Source organism: Balaenoptera musculus, chromosome 12 (genome assembly GCF_009873245.2).
Source record: "Balaenoptera musculus isolate JJ_BM4_2016_0621 chromosome 12, mBalMus1.pri.v3, whole genome shotgun sequence".
NCBI lineage: Eukaryota > Metazoa > Chordata > Mammalia > Artiodactyla > Balaenopteridae > Balaenoptera > Balaenoptera musculus.
The window spans coordinates 12482294-12505733 of NC_045796.1; the positions used below are offsets into that span (position 1 = coordinate 12482294).

The 23440-nt window shown below is 44.1% G+C and overlaps 1 protein-coding gene across 3 annotated transcripts in view; it reads right to left on the minus strand.

Moving 5' to 3' along the window:
- SCAF8 (SR-related CTD associated factor 8) overlaps positions 1-23440 on the minus strand; it is a 201286-nt gene that overhangs the window by 43733 nt on the left and 134113 nt on the right. The window contains exon 21 of one of the 3 annotated variants that reach the window (XM_036871922.1): positions 19895-20915. The exons of the other annotated variants lie outside the window; for them this stretch is intronic. The gene's annotated coding sequence lies outside the window, so the exon portion shown is untranslated. Of the gene's footprint in view, positions 1-19894; positions 20916-23440 lie in introns of those variants that run through there. 3 annotated transcript variants of the gene reach the window in all.

Below are 23440 nucleotides of genomic sequence, written 5' to 3' on the forward strand. Positions count from 1 at the left end.
CCAAGACATGGAAGCAACCTAAATGTCCATCGACAGATGAATGGATAAAGATGTGGCACATATACAGTGGAATACTACTCAGCCATAAAAAGAAACGAAATTGAGTTATTTGTAGTGAGGTGGATGGGCCTAGAGTCTGTCATACAGTGTGAAGTAAGTCAGAAAGAGAAAAACAAATACCATATGCTAACGCATATATATATGGACTCTAAAAAAAAAAAAAAAAGGGTACTGATGAACCTAGTTGCAGGGCAGGAATAAAGAGGTAGACGTAGAAAATGGACTTGAGGACACAGGGTGGGACGGCGAAGCTAGGGCAAAGTGAGAGTGGCATGGACATATATACACTACCGAACGTAACATAGTTGGCTAGTGGGAAGCAGCAGCATAGCATAGGGAGATCAGCTCAGTGCTTTGCGATGACCTAGAGGGGTGGGATAGGGAGGGTGGGAGGGGAGCTCAAGAGGGAGGGGATATGGGGACACGTACATGCGTATGGCTGACTCACTTTGTTGTGCAACAGAAACTAACACGGTATCGTGAAGCAATTATATGCCAATAAATATCTATTTAAAAATAAAATAAATAAGCTACAAGGATATATTGTACAGCACAGGGAATATGGCCAATATTTTATAATAACTATAACTGGAGTATAACCTTTAAAAAATGTAAAAATGTTTTACACCTGAAACTTATATAATATTGTAAATCCACTATACTTCCATTTAAAAAAATAATAATAGAAAATGAAGCTTGGTTACATGGTAAATAAGGATGAAACACGATAGCTGATCTGCCAAGTGAATGAGCAAATAGAAAAAAGGAAAGTAAGAAGATGCCATAGTAAGAATAACGGCCTTAGATTAGGGCACAGACAAACTAGCAATGAGAAGGGATAATTAAGTGAAAAGAAAAGTTCCAAATTATAATGAAAACTTGTAAATAAGGATCGTCCATGAGGCCTCTCACTGTATTAGCCTCTCCCCTGCAGTGTGTTCTCACACTGCTTCATGAGGCAAACAGGGAAGAACAGAACCCCCCAGTCTATAGACAAGGGGACAGGCTCAGAAGAGATTTGCATGCCCAAGGGCACAAAATTAATAACTGGTGACCTACTTGACTTGAGTCCTATGCTCTTTTTCGATTAAAGTGCTCAAAGTATGTCACCTTTTCCCCCTTTCCTACATCAATTACATGAAAATAAATGGGCTCCAAATGTCTTTCTTCCCTTTGGAAGATGTAATTAAACCATTAGAAGAAAAGTAACTAATTTAGATGATTTATCAGAATATTTCTGAAACAATACCATTAACACCCCCTTCCCCCTTATTATCTAAATAGTAATAAAAGTTAGGGTAAAATGGTAGGGCCTTTTAGGAGGCTGGAGCAAAAAGTCTTTCATGTTCTGTTACTTTCACTAAAGACAAAATGGAAAAATGCCATATTCCATTTGGGGACCCACCAATGGGACCAGCAAGGATTGAAGGGGCACACAAAGGCTTTCTTTGGCATCAGGCAGAGTTACTCACCTATCTGAGGAAACCAGATGGAAAGAACAATAGATGCAAAATGTACTGTACAAAAGAAACAAATATTGCATTTATCACAATCTTGATTCTAAAAATAAAAGAATTGACTTGGGAACCTGAGTGTCTCAGGGCAGAGGGGATTGAATGATTCACAGACTAGCCCGAATACTCAGTCTCATCTCTTTTCCATGGATTAGTCCCTCATGTTTTTCTGACTTTCTCCTGCTCTGGGTAGGATTTTATGTAATGCATGTTATTGGTCTATAGATGAAAACCCATTGGAAACCAGCTCCCTATTTATTAAATACACTTTAGGGCTACTTCCCTTTGCCTGACAAAATTTTGATCTAGGATATTCTCTCCCTACCACCAAACATGTGCAATTTCTTTAATTTGGCTTCTTGGTTCAACCTGAGGTTGAATGCACTTATTGCCACCACAGAGTTGGATAAGAGCAGATCTTCTATTTTCTAACTGCCCTTAATTTAGAAAATAAAGCTTAAATTGAACTCAAAAAAAATTAAATTCAAAATAAGAATTACTTTCAGACCAGGCCAGGGAGTCGAGGCTCTACAACCACACGTATCTTCAGTGATTCAGGAGCATCAGATGCTTTAACCTAAATAACTGCTCTGTATTATCCTGATTGCATGTCCACAATTTTCAATCCATTCTTTCTGCAGGCTGGGAAAACCGTTAGTCCCGATCACTGCAGGAGATTGAAAAATTCTCTTCTTAGGAGACGGTTAGGCTGAGAATTGGTAAGTGGCAGGATGACAGGGGGACCTGACTGGAGCCCAGAGAGTGAGATTGCTCCTTGTCCTGCAATAATCCTATTAAGTGGTTCCCGGCACAACACAATCTGGGCTTGAAGTGGCTGTAAGATAATGAATGAGTCTTTAAGTGTCACTTAGCTGTAGAGGTAAAACTCCAACCCCAAACTCCAGGGCTCATCAGCATAATCAAACATTGAACATGAGGACCCTTGAAGGAGCCCACTTCCCTGAGAGGCTGGTGTTGTAGCAGTTACAAAACGCTCCTTGGAGAAAGGGGCCTCACCTTATTTGGGCAGAAGCAGTTTACTCTGTTCACTAGAAACTCATCCTGTCTAGACTACAGGGTTGATCTCAAGTGTACCTACAAGTGATGAGGAAACCCTCTCCAGCTCACTTGCCAAGGTAAAGACCTCAGCTTCACTCTCACAGCAATTATAATCAATCTCAAGACATCCTTGGGGCAACAGAGGATGCAGAGACAGCTGCTTCTTCATTAGCCAAGGAAATTAAATAAAAGCCTATCGTGAGCAGAGCACCCATTGGCTGATACCAGCTCGGTCCCTGGTGGATGGCCGATCTAGATGAATGGAAATGCTTTTTTCTCTAGTTGTTCTATCAATTACTGACAGAGGGATATTAAAACCTCTAACTGTGATTGTAGATTTGTCTATTACTCCCTTAAATTCTGTCACTATTTGCTTCGCATATTTTAAGCTCTGTTACTAGACATTTACAGATTTATGGTTGTTATGTGTTCCTGGAGAATTGACCCTTTTATCTCAGATAATATTCATCATCCTGAAATCTATTCTATCTTGCATTAATTTGGCTATTCCAGCTTTCTAAAGCATACTGTTTGTAAGACATATTTACTCCATCTTTTTACTTTTGATCTACCTGTATTTATATTTAAAGGCAGCACGTCTTTGGGTCTTTCTTTTTCTCCAGTTTAATAATAATCTCTGCCTTTAAATTAGAGCGTTTACTCCGTTTATATCCATTTACTGTTAGTTACTGATGTGGTTGGATTTAAGCTCTTCTACTCTGATTTGTTTTCTGTTGGTCCCATCTGGATTTTTAAAAATTCCGCTGCCCCTCCTTTCTTACTTCTTTCTGGGTTAAATAGATTTCCATTCTCATTTCCTTTCTGTCTTTTAACTGTGCCTCACTGTATTTTCATCAGAAGAGCTAATACAACTTTATAGAGAACAAAAACAAATGCCCTGGTGCCCTCTGCTTCAGGATACTGTATCAGTACAGAAAACTACGTAACCAGTTACTGAGCAGAGCTGAGAATCCCGCACCTCCACCTCTCCGCCCCAAAGTCCTTATCAATAGGGAAAGACAATTCTTCTTCTTCCTTTTTTTGGCCATGCAGCAAGTGGGATCTTAGCTTCCTGACCAGGGATTGAACCCACACCTCCTGCAGTGGAAGCACAGAGTCTTAACCGCTGGACCGCCAGGGAAGTCCCGACAATTCTCCCTATCTTCTTAAGAGCCCTTCTAGTGCTATGATTCCACACACTAAAAGACTGTAGAAGTTCTTCTTTAAGTTCTCTTGATAGTAATTTTTATAAAATTTAAATCCCTGGATCTTCATGGCCACCCACCTAAGGATTCAAATTCCTAAACTTCTGTTTTGTTTCCTTGAGCCTCTTCTGTGAACTTCGTCTCTACTCATACAGGATTGCAATCCATTCTCTGAAAATACGGTTTATAATCAAGCTTCAGGCCTGAGAGAACTGAATAAATCTAAGGCTTGCAAGGAGCTCCCTCTTGAGGTAGGCTTTATAAAGATGCTGAAAACTTTGCGTTTGTATGAATTGGTTGTTACAGTTCCAGCTTCAGGAGCTAATAAAATTAATCCAAAAGCTATGTTGGCTAAATTATGGAAGTAAATATCTTCTTATTATAAGTAATTCTAACTCCCAAAAGACCATATAACCTCTGGCAGAAAAATAAACACAGTGCCTCACTAAATGCATGCCCTAAATATAAAATACACTAACAACCAGAAAGATAAATGTGGTTCTAGAGTTCTGGTTTTACATATTGTTCCTTATCTTGCAGAAAGGCAAGTTTTCTCCAGAGAGAGAGATGGCGGGTGTAGGTTTGGGTGCGTCTCCTGAGTCGGAGGGACCAGGGTATGGAGACTGACTTTGCCACTCTGCAGCTGTGTGAGTCTGGGGGAGTCTTTAAATCCCCTTAAGCCATCTGAGAATGAGGGTGACAAGAGAGTCCACCTCAGGGGGTGTGAAGGGAATGAAGCGTCAGGCTGCAGGGGGACCGTTAGCAAAGGACCCAAGGCACGGGAAGTGCTTGGGTGCTAAGTGCCCCATTACCTCCATTTATAAGACTCTTAGATGAAGGGCAGGACACCACTTAAAAGAGAAATCACCAGGATGCTTCTTGCATTCCTGATTATTGCACACTTCCTACTCTAGCTAAGAAAACTAATTTTTTCCCTGGGTTTTTCATCTTCCTTTGGGGCATCATCTGCTAAATTCACACAGCAATGAATGAAGTTCTTTAAGGCAGTGTACAGAGGATACTTGGACAAGCACAGTCAGTTCAGTGGAAGAGTCAGTTAAGTCACCTGCCTGATTTTCACGGTTCAACTAAACTTACTGACAAGGTTATTACGCTGGGTCTCCTCCCGAAGCTCTTACGAGCTTTCTGACGTGATGCTTGGGAAGTAGAAGGAACAGACTCTGTCTGGAATTTCTGCTGCTGTTCCTTTAACTCCCTCCACCTCCCAGCCTTGTATTAGAACAGAGGTGACACACACTCTTTTGCAGATGCAACTTGCCAATGGGACATTGTTGGGAACTTCTTCGTCAGTCTCCTATTTATTTTTGTTTGTTTGTCTGTTTTTGGTCTCCACCTCTGCCCATATACTCAAACAGCAAACAAAGCTGGGAAACTGGCAGGGAAGTCTGCAAGATTTGAACAGTCTTGGGAAAACAAGAAGGAACAAGAGCCAGGAAGATAATGATCTCGGTTTCCAACAGATTAAATTTAAAGACGAAGGGGAGGTGTGGTCGGAGAGTTAGGTAGTTAGACATAGTACAACCCAAGACTCGTGTACTAAATCAAACCTACTTGCTGGAATAAAGTGCAAAGTTTGCACATGTTTTTATGATCACACAGGAGTTTTGTGATAAAACAAGCTATTTCAACATGTGTGATGACCACAGCTGTGCCCTTGGCCCCCAGAGGATGGGGATTTACTTTTTCCCCTTTGCCATTAAGTAGATGGGAAAAAAGTGTGACGTGCTGCCCTAAGAACATCAGGAAAATGCCGCCATCCTGGGTAGGGTTTTGTAAAGCCTCTTTTCAGCTTCACCCTGCTGGCCTTTCAAAGTGCCTTCAACATGGAAGTCTTCACTTGGGGAGCGGGCGTGCAAGGAGGATGGTCAGAACCTTCCTGGGGCACGAGATGTTGCCCATATGGGGCACCCTGACTCCCCCGACGTCCCTCCCTTCAGAGCAGGTACCACACCCCCGGGCCCACCTGGTTCCCCAGGCTTTAAAGGTGAGAGACTTCCAGTTGTGTCAGGGAAGCAGGGACCCAGGGGCAGGCTGGGCTTCCTGTCCTGTGAAGGATGGGCTGTGACAGGGGCAGGCTGTGTCCTTTCCCACCTGCCTCTTGGGACCCAGGAAGGCCTGGGAATGTCCCCACAGTGAAAACAGAAGCCACACATCACATTTCCCAACTGCCCCACCATGACATCTTTTCAAATCTTGACTTGTCCTCGATGGAAAACTTAGAAAGGAAGGTCATAAGCAGGCAGCTTTTAAAATCAGGAACACACTACTTAAAGCCTGCGGCTCTGGCCTTTGTTTCTGCAAGGTCACGGCCACCGTGAGCTGTTTTCATTAGGATGGTCAGTGAACCTTGTGGAGATGTGCGTGGTCTGAAAAGAAGGAATGAGAGTGTGTGTGTGTGTGGACATGTGTGTCTGTGTTAGAACAGCCTGAGTTTAAAAGCATCCCCTGGGAAATCTCAAGTTCCGGTTTTTAAAAGCATTAGCTTTCAATAATTACAGCTCACATCCTATGAAATAGGTAAACAGAATTCCCCCCATTTTCTGATAAGAAGACGGGCACTATGGATTCCTAATATATCAGTGTTCTTCCCTATGAGGTCTGACTCCACGGAGCTTATTCAGGTCAGACACCTGCTTCAAGTCAGTGGGAATTTAGTTTGAGAGTGCAGACTTGACATCGAGGTCCCCTTTCCATTTATAGTCTGAAACAGGGAACATTTAAAACTTGAGTGTATTTTTTGGGCACAGAAAGAATCGGGATGGCAGGAAAACATTTGGTCCCGGGCTCTCACCTGTTCATCACGTCACTGAGTTGTGTTCTCAGCACGTCGTGACTGAGTGGATGGGCCAGACCGGACCGCGTGGGGAGGTGAAGGGGGAACCAGATGGAAAGGGGAACAGCAGAAACCATGGGGGCTGGAGGGGACCTTCTCCACGGGAAGGAGGATAAGCACGAGGGAGGGGATTTGCTGTTGCCGAGGGCCACGTACCCAAGGGCATCAGGAGCCGGGCCAGGCTCTGCGGTCAGAAGTCAGACAGCAGAGGCTTTGCCCACCCCTTGACCTTGAGGACCCACGACCCTCCCAGGGCTGACTGATGGCTGTGCCCGTCCCGCCTGCGGGTTTTCAGGGCTGGAAACCCACTCCCTTCTGACACCACTCTCTGGGTTTCCCTTGGTGACCCCAAGAAGACATACGGCGTTTATAGGTTGTCTCCAGCCTTGCCCTGCAGGTCTCACTCCTGTCCTTTCCTATTCTGCCCATCCTGTCCTGGCTCCTACAAGGGATCTGGACCGTTCCTAGTGAAATGACAGCTCCCGTTTACTGAGTCATCACGATGCTCCCAGCGCCGTGCTGATGGCTTTATCGAACGTTCCGCATTTGATTAATCCTCACACCAATTTCCATCTCTGCTGTTCACCGACGTCACCCCTGACCAGTGGACCCACAGTGCTCCCCGCCCTCTCATCCCCCCAGCTCTCCAAGACCCCATACGGCCACCCCAGGGCCCCTTTGCTTAGACAGCTACTTTCTCCACCTAGAAAAATGGCGCCATGTCTATGCGGACGGAAATCTTTTGACCACGCCCCCCCACACACATACACACCTTTATTCCCAGCCCACCCGGAAGTCCTACTGAGGCTGCCTCCAAAAACATGCACCCTCTTCTCTCACTTCTCCTTCTCTCACCTTTGTGTAGCCCCCCTGACCTCAGGGAGAGCCCTGGGGCTGCTCTCCCACTGGGCTCTCTTCCATCTTTTCCTGCAGGGCAGCAGAAGTGATGTGATTAGAATGATAACATTCTCCCACTTAACACTCCTCAGGGCCTGCCCGGTGCACCTAGAAACGAATCTGAACTATAGTCACAGGTGGAATGTCACCTCTTAAAAGAGTTTTCCTTGGCAGTACTTTTTATCTCCTCTCACCCCTCCCCCCAATTCTCTCCCTCAGACTCTGACTTTCATCATTGCACTTATTACAACTGAAATCATTTTAGCCACATCTTTGTGGCTTTCTGTCTTAGAACATACAGACCACGCACGTAGCTCATACATCAGAACCTACGTCCTATGTAGGAAGGGTGCTTGTTTGTTCACGACTGTATCCCAGGGCCCTGATAAATATTTGTTAAAGGTTGAATAAACGACCCATTGGGTACTTGGATTTTGTCCTACCCCTTCCCTCCACCCCACCTACCTCATTCAACTCTCCACTTTTCAGCTCTCGTGGTTTTAGTGAAACGCTCTCCCCCATAGCCTGCCTTCCTGCCAGAGGAAGGAGATCAGACATCCCACTGGAGACCTTTGGTTCCTGGTTCCCACCTCCCTGAGCATCTCCCTCAAGAACTGCTGCGCCTAAAGTCACAGGTGGAATTCCTGGGCTACATTTCTGTCTGGCCAAGGCAGCTTCGAGATGCCAGACATATTACAAGCAATCCTGAAATAGGAGGCCCCAGAATGATAAGGGGCTTCCGATGATTCACTGGGTTTGAACATTTTTTTCTTTTACCAGCAACACATTCTTCATTTTCTTTACCAGTCTGCTGAAATATAAGGCCAAAACATCTCAAGAGAGGAAGCAGGTTAATCCTGGCTGGGAACTCGCCCGAGGGCATGAAAGCCCTGCTCCCCTTCACCAGGCTCCTGGCCTACTCGGGCTCTGCGTGGGGAACCAAACACCTCCACAGCTTTGCCATCCTTCTCTCAGTCTCTGTCTGGGTGATCCTGATGGTTGGCTGGGTAGGTCGACAGCTAGGGAGACAGACACGGGGTTCAGCTGCAGCCCCACCAGCCGTGACATTAAGCGAGTTACCCTACCTTTCTAAATGCCATCACACACAGAATACTTGCTAGATGTGCTATGAGAATTAAGGGAGAAAATGTGTCTAAAGGGCCCGGTGGGGAGCCTGGCACATAGGAAGTATTCCACAAACGAGTTGTTCCTTGTGTGTGTGTCACTAGCCGGGTGTGTGTGAGGGGCAGAGGGGTGTGGGCGCATCCTTTCACAGGACGGCCCCAACACTGGTGCCCTCCATCCCTGAGCGCATGTCGTAGGAGGCTAGTCTCTATCGGGGTCAGTCACCCCAGGGGGTCCCACAACCCCCTCTGGCCGGCCACCCGCCTGTCCTCGTCCTTTGGGGGGAGGGGAAGGGGAACGGTTTCAGCGGGGCCAACCACCTGGCATTAATCCCAAGGAATTTCATGCTGGTGTTATGGGGACATTTTATAAACTAGTTGAGGTCATTTGGATTTTTACTGAGGCATTCTGAAGGATCTCACTGAGTCAGGGCCCCCGTGAATTTGATCTGTGTGCCTTACGCGCTGTCCCCAGACCATTGGGAAATATATGGAAGAGGACGGGGAGCAGGGCGTTGGAACAGGTTTTGCTTGCGTGACCTCTCGAGCAGTCTGGTTCCATGAAAATACTAACATTGAATTGCCATGGGTCTTTATTTACATTCTGTTACTGGAAACTGCACCAATCTTCCCCACACCAGCATGTTGATTCTGTAAAGATGGTGGGACTTCTTAAAGTTGCCAGGAGGCAAATGCATGACAGCCCAGTGAATGTGAAAAGAAAATGCCACTCAGCTTGGCTGCTGCTTACACGGCCAACTCTGATTATTCCGAGACTGTGAGGAAGGGCCGCTTACATCCACATGAAAGCGGCACTTATAGTCTGCCTGGTGCTAGAAAGCAACCCTGAAGAGCAGGTCACACAGATGGTCCTGAAATGAAAGTCTGAGGACGTGCTCTGCAGGAAAGTGACTCAGCGCTATGAGATGACGAGACAGGAGGCACTGACCCCGAAGGAGGGTCAGGAAGGCTCCCCAGGGGGAGTTTACATTTGAGGCAAGATCTGAGGATGGAGCAGAAGTTCGCCAGGCAAGGTGGGGAGAGGTGGGGGGACGTTAGAGAAAGGTGTGAGGCCTGAAAACAACATTGTCCCCCGAATATGAAAGGAAAACTACAAAGTTGACATTACTGTTTAGTAAAATGCAAATAAAACAGAACACGCTATCAACCGTCTTAGGGCCTAGTGGTCATAAATCTTTCACTGTGTTTGGGGAAAATGTGCAGCTTTAGACACCCTCACTTGGTCAGACTCCTCAAGCATGTGGAAGATGGCTGAGAAATCACAGGCATTCAAATTAAAGGAGTCACTCATAGTCCAATCATCTCCAAATTATTTGAAATACGGAAACCTTTAAAATATTATTTGCACCAAAAAATATTTAATGTGACATGTGGGTGCATTTGAGTGTTTGACATATGAGCTGGGAGCCTTCAAAATAAGGCCTTGACACAGCCCTCAGGGCACGGCATCTCGGCAGGATAGAGGACACCGGTGCAGCTCAAGCTCGGGGCGGGGGTCGGCTGGGAGGTAGGCAGGGTCGGGGCAGGTCACCGCAGGCCAGTGCAGGACACATTAGGGATCCGGGTTTTATTCTTAAGAGCAATGGGAACGGGTGTGTGTCGGGGGGTGTCTCCGTGTGTGATGTGTGTGTGTTTGTACGACAGCTATGGCCGTTCGCAGCCAAGGTCACAATCCTAGCGGCCAGGGAAGGGAGTGAGGGGCCTTAGAATAAGGCGGGGAGCAGAGCCTGGCCGCGGGAAGAATGTGAGAGGGCAGCCGGTGGGGGGGACAGAGGCTGCGAATGTCCACAAAGCCATGGAGAAGCTTGATGGAGATGCTCTCCAGATTCTGAAAAGGAAGATCCTTAACCTCTCCATCTCCCCAGCACCGTCTCCACCATCCACATCCCTCCAAAACCTGGGTCTAAGTGAGCAGGAGCCTGTGCCTCAGTACTACCTTCGTTCTTCCTGGCTGGGGGGGGATGACTGAGCTCCTGCATCTGTCACCAAGCTGCTGAGCACAGTTGCACACGTTGCATACTGCACAAGAGCATCTGTGAAGGGGTGTGCAAGGGCTGAAATCCAGCTCTGTTCCTCTCTCTGTGCTGTGTACCCTCGGGGCAAAGGGGGCCCCTTCTGCAATCTGCACAAGGCACAGGCCATGCTGGCAGCAGCCCTGCCCTCTCTGGGGCCAGCCTGGTCTTAGACCCCAGCACCATAGCATCAGTGGGCACCTACTGGTCTCCAGCAACACAGTACCAAATTCTCTGCCTCCGTGAGGACTCTCTGTCCCCCAGAAGAGTCTGCATCTCTCCTCTCCTTCCTTCCACGTCCCCACATGGGACGTGGGTCTTCCTTTCCCACCAAACTCCGCCTCCTGTGCTCAACACCACTAGAGCAGCTATGAAACTTTCTAAAGCAGGAAATAATCCTGTCAAAATACTATTTCCTGGGGGCTTCCCTGGTGGCGCAGTGGTTGAGAATCGGCCTGCTAATGCAGAGGACACGGGTTCGAGCCCTGGTCTGGGAAGATCCCACATGCCACGGAGCAACTGGGCCCGTGAGCCACGATTACTGAACCTGCGCGTCTGGAGCCTGTGCTCCGTAACAAGCGAGGCTGCGATAGTGAGAGGCCCGTGCACCGCGATGAAGAGTGGCCCCCGCTTGCCACAACTAGAGAAAAGCCCTCGCACAGAAACGAAGACCCAACACTGCCAAAAGTAAATAAATAAATAAATTTTTAAAAAAAATACTATTTCCTGGAGTGCAAAACTCCTCAAACGTTTGTCACAAGAAAACCAGGATGAGGCTAGGTCAGTAGGCGTGTGTAAAAATAATGCACATCAAAGGCATTTTCTAGGCTTTTCCACATGGAGGGCTCAGCCAGACCAATCTACCTAGAAAGTTTATTAGCAGCTGTTTTAGAAAAATATGGACTAGTCATCTTTGACTCTATAAATTTCTATGCTTGTGAGAATCACTTATAACAAGAATGTACCCTTTTCTGACTTGGAAATATAAAAAACAAATCAGGAAAAGTTTGAGGTCGGTCATATGACACAGCAGCTGAAATAAAAGGTGAACAGGAGGTGGTCATTCAAAAGTCCCTTATTTTCATCATCAACTTAAAACTTGAACAATCAGGACTGATTCCTTCCCAGTGCAGTTAAAGCATTCACTTTTTAAATAATATGAAAGTGACAATATAATTTCACAATGCAGAATACATTCCACAGAGTAAACAGATGGGATCTGTCAGACCCAGAATCCACTTTCAATCATTTTCCCATTTGTCCTCGAAACAGTCCCGTTAAGCAGGCACAGTTGCCTCCATGTGACAGACGGGAAGCGAAGGCTTAGAGGAAGATGAGGTTAAGCGCTAACGCGTGTTGGAGCCGGGGTTTTCCAATCCGGGCCAAATCGACTCCAGAGCCTGAATTGCTAACCACTAGATCGCACTCTCTCCTGGGGGGCGCACAGGGGTGCCACCAAAGCCTTTTCTACATGGGGCTCTCCGTGGATCCCACGAAATCCTTCCACCTACAGCTCAGACCACAACCAGGGAGCCCTGTGTGCTACCATTTTCTCTCTAATTATAGTTTTACAATAATTAGATGGTCCTGTTGGTGTCGGGGTCTAACAGAGTCCCGCAGACCGTTGTCAGATCCCTTCATCCTGCCAAACCTGTTTGGCTAAGGACCCCTCCCTCGTGAAAACAAAACTATGCTAAAGAAAGAAAAAGGAAATACAAAGCATCCTTTCTCTTAGAGGCCTTTGCCTACTGCTATTTACCATGTGTTTGTGTCCCCCCAAAATTCATAAATTAAAAACCTAATCCCAATGTGATGGAGGCCTTTGGGAGGTGATTAAGTTGTGAGAGCGGAGCCCTTACGAATGAGATTATACGAGAGACCCCAGGGAGCTGCCTCCCCCCCTTCCTCCACATGAGGGCTCAGAGAGAAGATGGCCCTCACCAGACACCAAATCTGCCAGCGCCTTGATCTTGGGCTTCCCAGCCTCCTGAACGGCGAGAAATAAGTGTCTCTTGTTTAGAAGCCCCCCAGTCAAAGTCAGTGTTACAGCAGCCTGACGGACTAAGACACCTACTTTCCCCAATTTACGGCCCGATTCCTGCTAAAACTCTGAGCCAGACTGAATCTTCACTGCAGGTTAAAATAAGGAGGATTTTTGGCAGCTACAACAGCCCTGCCTTCTTCCTAGTGCCTTTGGGACGAAACGTCCCTGCTTAGAGGAAAGTGGAAACCTCATTCTGTATCACATTAGCGCTGACTCGGGCTGTGATAAATGGGGAATTAGCAGAACCTGTGGCTTAAGCGCCCCCCACCCACCGATGATGCTTCAAACTTGCTGTGAAACCTGGGGAGCGGAGCTGGGAGAAAAACACGGCCACCTGAGTTCTGTCCCCACTGTGACTGCCTATGTGCTTATGAACAGGTTCCTTTGTTTCAGTTCCTTTAGTAGTAAAATCGGTTCGTACTGGAGGGTTACCAAGCTCTTTGCAAATCTGCTGAAATGGCCATGGCCTCCATCAAAGAAACATTTCCACCTGCCTAAGATGTTGCATACACTTTCAGAGTGTTTCCAGTTAGGAACCCCTGGGGTTCAAGTGATTGTTCAGGTTCCTTTGGGCTCTGACACTCGATCTTCCTCTGATTCTATCAGGAGGGAATGTACACCACTCACCTCCCCTCTTCACTCCACAAAAGACCACCTCCCCAGGGCTACACTGGGCAAAATGAGATAGAAAGTCTATCCCCACCCAACCCGGGTCCCTGAGTCTGCATGCAGGAACCACACTCATCCCAATAGACACTGTGTTTATAGTTCTTCCTTTCTTTCTCAATGAAGTTAATTTTTGTTTGTTTGAGATGAACGCAAAACAAGAAATAACGATTGGGGAGTGGAAGAGAGATTACTTAGATTAAAAAATACAATCAGGTGTCAGATTCTAATGCGACCAGGACCTAAGAGGTGACAGGCACGGTGTGGGGAGACAATGACAGCCCCACCCCGTTACTTCCCGTCACATCTGTGGCCAGGGACATCCCTGGGGACAGATGTGACGGGAAGTCCCCAGGGATGTCCCTGGCCGGGGCCAGCTGTGATCAGCGAACGTGCCCACCAAACCCATGGAGTCAAACTGGCCTTTTCAAAAGCATCCACTTCCCAGTTTTTCTCAGATTGATCTGCCATCCAGATCCTGTTCACAAAGAACTGGGTAGATTCCCCCCACCCTGGGAAAACAGATAAACACAACAGCCTTATCTCTGAGTATAACGTTGTATCATTCTCTCCAACAAGCTAGCAATAGATGAACAATTCAATTGTCAGGGGGTAAAAAAAGGCATCCCATGTGGCAGCAAGCCTGGTTGTCACCCTACCTATTTTCACTTTTCATTAAGCCCATCACGTAATCACCCACAGTGCATTTCCTTGTCTTTGGAACGGAGTAAACATTATTTTACCCTCGGGATAAATGACCGCAGCCACCACTTCCTGTGCCCAACACATCACGCGCGCTGTCACTGATCATGTAATGTACATGATATTTTCACTATACAGTTGAGAAAATTGCCAGCATGATTATCTCTACTCTACAGACAGGAAATCAGGGCTCGGAGAGGGAAAATAACTTACCCCAAATCACACAACAAACAGGAGGCAGAGCTAGGATTCAGGCTCAGGCTCACCAACCCTTTCCTTTCTTCCCTCTAGCCCAGCAGTTCCCAAACTTCTGCATAGGAGGATACCCTGGAGAGCTTTCAAAACTCCCAGCACCCAGGGCACACCCTAGAAATCACAATCTCTTGGGAAAGATGCAGGCATAGGTATTTTTTGAAGCTGCCCAGGTGATTTTAATGTGCAGACAAGGTTGGGAACGACCGTGTTAGCGCCTGGAAGCATCTTCAGCTGCAAGTATTTGCCAAACAAGCCAAGTGCAACTCAAGCAAAGAATAAAATGTAGCAAACTGAAGACTGAGCTGAGAGTAGCTGAGGAGACACACCAGAATAAGGGAATCTGGTTTCTTTAAAGGCAATGGAACAAATTTGATAAGAGAAGAAACTTACTTAATGCAAGCACCAAGGATTGCAATAGGATGCTGGTTTTTAGTGACTCCATGGTTAAGGGCTGAATAAAAATGCACTATGTAAATCTCTTCTTTTAATTGGGGTTCCTTTTTGCTTCGTTCTTGGGAGGAAAGTGATTCTTTAGTTCATGTTTATTCATGTTAGAAGCTAGTCCTTAGTACAGCAGGCTCTGTGGCTGGCACTGCCATGGCCTCCAGAGTGGTAAGGAGCCTTCTGATGGCCTTTGGCAACGGCAAAGACAGTAGGGTTACAGCCAGTAGGGCATTTGCGTTAGTGCATATAAGAAATATATTCAAATTCCTTAAAAATAGGAGTTCATTGGAAAAGCCTCAATCCCCTACTATGCTAGGAAATAAGAGTTTATTTTGATGTCATCTTGCAGAACCTGTTTGAAAAATTTGATGGTCCAGTTAAGCATCCTGAGGAATTACTGCTTTTAGTTTGACTGTAAATAGAATTTTAGTTGAATGAAACTTTACTGCTTATGTCTTGGCTGAAGTCCAAGAAAGGATAATTAGCAAATGATTTGGTGGTGGTCATGCTTATACTTATCAGAGTTAATACTTTGTTTTAAGAAACATGTATTGCCTGCATGGGTCTATAGTGTTCGTCACTGAATGGAAATCCTTGGATTTCCAAAGCAAACCTACACATCACAAATCTTATAATCCAGTTAGGTAAATTCTTGTACTTAGATCTGATGCATCCTTCTACCTCAGATAAAGATAGGAGCTAATGATAATGAAATCCACAATTCACTGGTTTTCTATTGTTTTTATTTTCCTCTTTTGTATTTAATAGTAGTATCTTCCTAAGCATGCTATAACTAGACTGAAAACATTGAGTCAACCTACTTCTATGCATCTGTTTACTGTGACAAGGATCTGGGAAGACCAGCCTTGTTGTTTGTGTACTGCTGAGATGGCTCAAGGAGACATGAGGGCGAAGAATAACTTTCCACGTATTCCATCCACCCTCTCATTTTAGTCTGTCCTTCTTCCATTAAGTATACATATATTTTGGAAATGAGAGATCTCTCAAGAAACTCTGAATTCGAATGGTTTAATAGTAGAAATAGCTTCTCCTGTTCTATTTATAGTTTTTCAAAGTCATTCTGTAAAGCCAAAGTCACTGTGCCTGAGAGCAGTTTGAGTTTTTCCCTCCATCCACTTACAGCTGAAACCTGTCACTTCTTGTGTCAAATGTAATGACCACATTCATGGACGGTGGTACTTGTTTCTTTGCTAAAGTTTAGGGATTTCAAAAAAGAGGGGTCCTGTTTAGGATCTGTTGCGAGGAATGTCCAATCAGAGAACCTATTTGCAAAATCTCTCCCCAGGGAACTTTGCTGCCAGGCCACGGAAATCAGATAAGTTCTTAGAAATATTATCCTTTTGACTAGGGATGGTTCACTGTTGTAAGTAAATATAATGCCAAGATTCTTAAAACCAAATAAACGATAAACTGATCACTGGCTAGAAAACAGCAAAAAGATAAACTGTAAGAACTGTTTTCTTTTTTCTGCAGTGGAAACGAGCTAATAAAAAACTAGTCATTTTTAGGGAAACTTGGTTAATACCTGCCCATGTGAGCCTCTTTTGCATTCAGCTTCTGTTTAATACACAATGCACACCCGTCTTCCTTTCTAACATGCAGATCTGAGTGATGTGCACAAGCCTCATTTTCATTCATTGCTTTACCTCTGATCTCAAACCAGTCCTGCGCATTTAGTAAGCACTAAATAAATATGCGCTGGACGCACAAAGGAGTATTGGTATTTGGAGACAAATGTATAACATTCTAGTAAAAAGCCAAACTTTGGGGTTGGAGTCAGATAGTGTGAAGGAGTCAGGGCCTCAGCTGGGGTCAGGCCTAGGCACACAGGTGAGGGCCTCCATCTCTAGTGCTGGTGGCCACGTTCTGGGGAGGCATCTCCCCACCAGCTCTAGTGGCAGGACCCCAGCATGTCCTCTCCTTGCCCGGGGTCTCCTGGTAGTCCCCGGCCAGGCCTCGTCTTGGGAAGTTTTGCTTCTCTGTGACCTCAGTGGATCCGGGTCGCTCTGCCATGGCCTCCAGGCCCGCCAAGTGTGTACATGTGCTTACGTCTACACAGGCAAAGTAAAACTCTTGATAACATGGACATTTCTGGCAAAAATGACTTTCTTTCCTCCTTAGCTTTTTTCTTTTTCTTGTCAGTAATGAAAGGACAGGAGTGATGCCGTGAGAAGGAGGGAGGTGCCCACTGAGTGTGTTTGTTGTGGCTCTTTGTTTGCTTGACATTGTACGGGGGACTTTTAAATATTAATGCAACTCTTTCAGGAGGATCCTTTAAGATGATATAAAATGAGAATTTGGCTCAGTCTTCATCTAGTTTTTTTTTTAATCTTTGGAATAGCAATTGCTTCTACTCGAGAATAGTTTTCTCACCCATGATCATTCAGGCAAAATTATAAAAGGTGTATTAGGTTCTTTCCTAGCCATGCAAGCTGTTAGTCTCAGCCAGCTGAAAGCCACATTTATTTCTAGGCTGCAGATCCTTTGGTGGATTTTAAAATTTGTATTAATATTATGAATGTTATGGTAGTGAAACTCCTTGCCTTGTTAGTGAGAATGACTCTAGTGTTTCCTTACTTTTTATCAAATACCTTTAATAGATTTTTTACTTTATCATTTTCCTTTGGTCATCTTATAATTTAGTCTTTATTGTAAAATAATTTTTTATTCAATTTCTTTTGAGTTCATTTGTCTTATTTCATATATTTTACCATAAAAATTTATTCTTATAAAAAATTATGAATGTTATATCTTTTTAGAAAAATATAACTGAGTATTGTACTTGGGCCTGTATATAAAGAGTTTAGATAATAACATATATTTTTTCTACTTTACAATTTTCTTTCCTAAACTGTCTATATTTGATTTGTTTGTATATTTTTGGATTAAAAAATAATTTATTTTTGCAATAACAAAAGAATGTGAAAATGAGCTTCATTTTATTTCCTTTTTTTTTTTTTTTTTTTGGCTGCAGCGCATGGCTTGTGGGATCTTAGCTCCCTGACCAGGCATCGAACCTGAACCCTCAGCAGTGAAAGCCCAGAGTCCTAACCACTGGACTGCCAGGGAATTCCATCTCATTTCCTGATAGCCCATGGGTAGAGTCTTTTTCTCTGATATTTTAAAAAATGTTTTGAAAGAGATGTATACCTCAGAAGAAATAAGAGAAGTAAACATAACATTTCTCACAGATGCTAAAGGGTGAAGTAAGTATCTATAAAACAGTAAATATGCCCCAGTCTAAACACTGTGCCAGAATCCTTTCCTGGTAATCTTGAAGCAGTCCCCTGAAGGAAAGCCCAGCCATAAAAAGGATGTGATTTGATGCCATCCACAGAAGTGTGGAATATTCCCCAATTTTAACAAATGGATGCAGAAATAGCAAATTTAGGAAAATTACTAAAATAAACGTAAAGAGACTTTCTTCTAAACAATCAAACTCAACCATTTTAACTACTTATGTTCTTTAATCATTTAAAACACAAATTGCTTTGAATATAAGTAATCATCTATGTGTAATTCCTACGCGGGGACCATTATGAAACAGATGTTTAGGTTGTTTTCTTTTTCCTCTCTGAAGAATTCATTAACCACAAAGACGTTGCTTAAGACCACCCATCTCATTTAAATGAGATCTCAGTATTAGAATTCAAGTATAAAACCAAACAACCCACATCAAGGATTCTTTCTAATTGTGTAAATACCAAATAGCTTCAGTTTGTCAAAGTCACCTAATACTGTCTTTAAATCCAGCTAAGAATGTTTTAAGTCCCTAGAGAATGGTGACTTTTGAAAGCTTTCCTTTGCCACAGGCTGAAGGCAGGGATGGAGTGTGGACTGTTAAATATTCATGCTGCTTCACAAAGAGAGCTTGTCCAGATGCTCAGGCAGAGAGAAGGTAGCAGAGGCTTTGGAAAAGGGAATTCATCCAGGGAACAAAAGCATCAACCTCTGCCCTTATTATGGTGCCTTGGGATTTTAAAAAGACTACTCTTCTAACAGATGGGCCCTGGATGTACACCTGATCACAGAAACGCACCTCCGGCTAAGTGCTAACACTGTACACAACTCAGTCTAAAGGACTGATCCTATTGTTAAGTTTGTTCACTATTCTATTCTTTCTCCTGCCACCCACCCACTGAAAAGAACCCAGAACCTCCTATTAGGTTTTCTTTCCCCTAACTGAAGAGTTCCAAAGTCATTTGCTCATAGATGTACTAGAATGTCTATGTTGACCCCAAAATCCGTGCTGTTCCTTTTTTTGGGGATGCCAGTGGGGTGGGAGCTGGGAGCTGGATGAGTGGTGTATCCGCCAATTGCAGGTTTAGTTACAAAAGAATGGAGGGAAAGGGCTCTTATTTCCATTTCAAATGCAGTAAAAGTGTCAAGCAAGGTCTACGTTTTCTACACAGGCTCACGTGTTGGGTTTCTTTGGAGTTTTTTAATTTCTTAGGACAATATTGTGGAATACATAAAAATATACTCCAACACACAACACACGGGGCGGAATCAAACAAGAAAGATGTGATTGAAAAGCCCACAGCTGGAGCCAGATTGCCCACAGCCTCCTCCAATTTTCTACTTATTTAATAGAAAATATCAAAATATATTATAATGATACTATAACGAATCTAATAGAAAATATGGTATGATCAGAAACTGAAGAAAGCCAAGGCAGAATCCTCAAGAATTATTTTTAATCCGTGTTGTAGAATGCATAATCGAAATGCATTCAACAAATAAAGAGTAGTTGTTAAAATATAGAAAACGACAGTGATTCGATGAGAGACTGTGAAAGGCCTTAACTATGTATATATCTCTATGTCTAGATATATGGCCATACAAATCGCTTGGCTGATAGGCACAGGTGAACCATGAAAGATGCGCTAAGCTACAAAGCAAAATAAATGACTATCAACCAAAATTCGTTTCATTTTTTATTATGAATGTCCCAAGTGGCAGCATACTGTGCAAGTGTTAGGTTCTCATTGATTAAACGTCAAGAGACCACAGACTACAGCATTCCAAGCACTTTAATTTGTGACAGAGCCAAAACAAATAAAAGAATGATAAAAATATTCTTTTAAGTGTAAAGAGTGCTCATATTTGAGTTTGGTTTTTTTTCCCTGCAGGTATTGTGAACACTGATAATTTCTGAAACACAAATCCTGGTCTGGATACTTGCAACAAACTTTTATAATCTCTGCCTGAATAAGAAGCGAATAAGAAACGTACTTATAAAGTATGTTGACGATACAATGTGATATACCCACTCATTGTCCCTTCCTTCCTCTCCCACTAGGCTTCTCATCTGCCACCAGGTACCCGCTGTTTGTAAGACCAGGACACAAAGGCTGAAGTGAGATACTTGGAAGACTACATTGAACCTGGATTTTCTCAAAGCTGCATTCCTTTTTTTTTAATGAAAGGTGAAGGCTTTCAACATTTGAGATTGTCCAGGAGATGACTAATAATGACGGATTAAAGCCACCAGTCAAGAACTACACTTTATGCATGTCATGTTCAAGGAAAAAAGCCTCGATTTGCTAAAGCTATGGTTCTAGTAATCTGTAGTTGCAACACAACATGACATTTCCCCCCGAACGGTTTCCTTGCAATCTGTCCTTTTCATCACTGGTACAGGATGATGCTACAGCTGGAGTTTGTTGCCATTTATATTCCAAAAAAAATTCTGGTCCTGTGGAAGTGTGTATCTCTTACAGATGCAGTACTGTTCGTCTGAGTGGATCCTCAAAAAGAACAATTATGGACTAGAAACTCATAGAGTTTGTGTTTAAAATTTATAAAATTAAACCTGCTCCAACAGGTAATACAGGGAGGCATGCTTGCAACCTCTGGATTCAATCAGAAACAATGCCTGAGAGCACAGAGCCTTCAATAGGTAACGGCGGGTTCCTTTTAACGCTTCCTTAAACAAGATCCGATGTGATGCACATTGGAACTTTGAAGCACGTCTCATTTATGTCTACAAGGCCTGGGACACAGGAAGCTGCCCGAACTTCATTCATCATCTTGCCTGTTGACAAAAGGAACAATAACTGGTCATCACTGGTCAATGGAATAACTTTTCCTAGTTTTTTTTTCCCAAGATAATTCCTAAAGAAGAGACGGTGTGAATACAACAGCAAATGTTTCAATGTTTGATGAATTTCTGTGCTCTAAAATGCCATGTCTTCCTCCAGCGGAACAGGAAGAACCGGAGCGTTCATCGCTCTCCTCGTGGGGGGATGGGTCAGAAGAGACCCCTGTCTTGGAGGTCAGCATGGCTAGGCTCCAGGCGAGATTCTGCCAGTAACTCACAACATCACCTAACCTTGCTGGGCCGTGGTTCCTTCACGTATACACTGAGGACTTCAGTGGATGAGGTCTAAAAAGAAAGCCACCGACTAACTTTTAATGGGTCCATGTGGTCCTGCCTTCGTGGCTCCTTAGAGAACACACCCAGGTAGAACCATTTCCGACTGTGGCAATGGTTAGGCTTACAAAACCCCTGCGTCTGGGGTGCCTACCATCCTAGTTTAGACTGGTGACGAGAACCAGCTGAACTACCAGAGAAGTCGCGACACATCTATTAGCATCTGAAGTCAATAAAGATCTTCTTAAATGATGATGTCATTAAGCTCTATGGGGGTAAAATTCTGAAAATACATATTTCCACATCTTTTAGTGTCTTAAGATCTAAGAATTGTCTCTTTATTTGGGGTAGCTACTGGTTTCCTTAAATTAAGAAATAATTATGTAAAAGTTGAAAGATCCATTAATAAGTATAACAACATGGACGCAATCTGTAAGAGCACAGTACCTAGCCCTAAGATCCAACTAGTTGGACTAGTTTAAGTAATTACTTCAAATAACTTTACAAAGACGTACAAACTGGTAAGCAGAGATGGGACCTAGACACGGGAAGTGTGACCCTAAAACTGAAGCGTTTAACCACTATGCAAACTACCTCACCATGCCTTGATAAAATGATAATGAATTGGGACTGTAAAGTTTACTGTGACTTTCACAGCTGTCATAGGTACAATGAGGAATTAGGTTCAATATTTGGAAATTTCGGGCCATTAGTTCCCATTAGTAACAAAATGATAAGCTTCAACAATTGAAAAACTTTAGCAATTTTGATTTGATCTTTATGCTTTGGAGGCTGGTAAAACTTAGATGATGCTGAAACAACCGTTCATATCATATCATACTACTATATTGTGTCATTATTATATTATATATGTATATAAATATATTAAGGCATGATGGCTGTCATGTGTGGCAACAAAAAGCTTAATAATTTTTTTCATCTTTCTACTGTGGCTTTGGCATAAGGGGAGACACAACTTTGTGAAATGTGTGAATGATTCACACAAAACGAAACTGGCACCAAGATATCATCTATTACTTGGATTATTCTAAGTGCTTTGCTAATGAGTTTATCCTTCAAATGCTGGCATAAAAGCTACTCAAGAAAGAAAACGACAATGAAAATAAGCTACAGTGCTAAAGGGACAGAGCCATTTTCTTAAATCTGGATAAGATTTGCTGTAATACAATAGGGTTGCTGTCCAGAGTAAACCAGCATTCGTGGGATAAAAGGCATAGAGACCACAGTGGGGAACAAAAGGGAAGAGACACAAGTTTACTCAAATCGTGTGGTGGGGAATGAGAATCATCCACGAGAATGATCTAGTAACACATGCACGTATATCAACACAGACTAAATTTCTGGGTTTCTTTGTTGCCAAGTAAGAGAAATAAAGATTGCTGTCTTGACAAATGAACTCGAAATAAACAAACAGTAAGTAAAATTTATTATGGAATTCTGGCAAGTATTTTTACGACCGTGGCTTTCTGGGCTGTGATAGCGTATATCCTAAGTGCCTGATGCAATCGCTACAGGAGTGTGTACAGTAAACCACTCCGTCACTGGAGAAGGGGGACATTAAGACGGAAACATCAAGTTCTCGTGCAAGTAACAGTACAGAGGGCCGGAGATGACGGTCGCACAGCTCACGTTTGGACAGCGCTTTAGTTTTCAAAGCCCCTTCACATGTATGAACTCTCTGGCGTGAACGTATAATGGGTACCCTGCTGACATGAGAGGCGGCTAAGGTTTGAGGGTCAGGGGACCTACCTGGCATTACATGGGTATGCGGGTCACTGAGTCACTGGGCAGAAGGAGGACCAGCTCCTTCTCCTCTAGGTGCCACCTCTGGCTGGTAACATTGAATAGCGATGAATCCACTACTTACTATAATGCATCTCTTCTGCATTGTTTTGTTCCTACTCTTACCCCTCATATATTGAGTGTCTTATAAAGAACACCCTGCAAGCGAGACCTAACCGCCTCCACAAAGAAGCTGGGTTGGGGGAAACGCCTTGCCCCGTGTTACAAGGCACCCAGCAAAGAGCAGAGAGAGCCAGGACTCAAAGCCACGGTGGCTGCGGTCCCCCAGCTCCAGCTCATTTCGCGGCTACGCCGCTGCGGTGCGCACTGGACCACAGGGCAGAAGCGTCTACGCGTGCTGTGGAGTCCCATCTTTACATGGC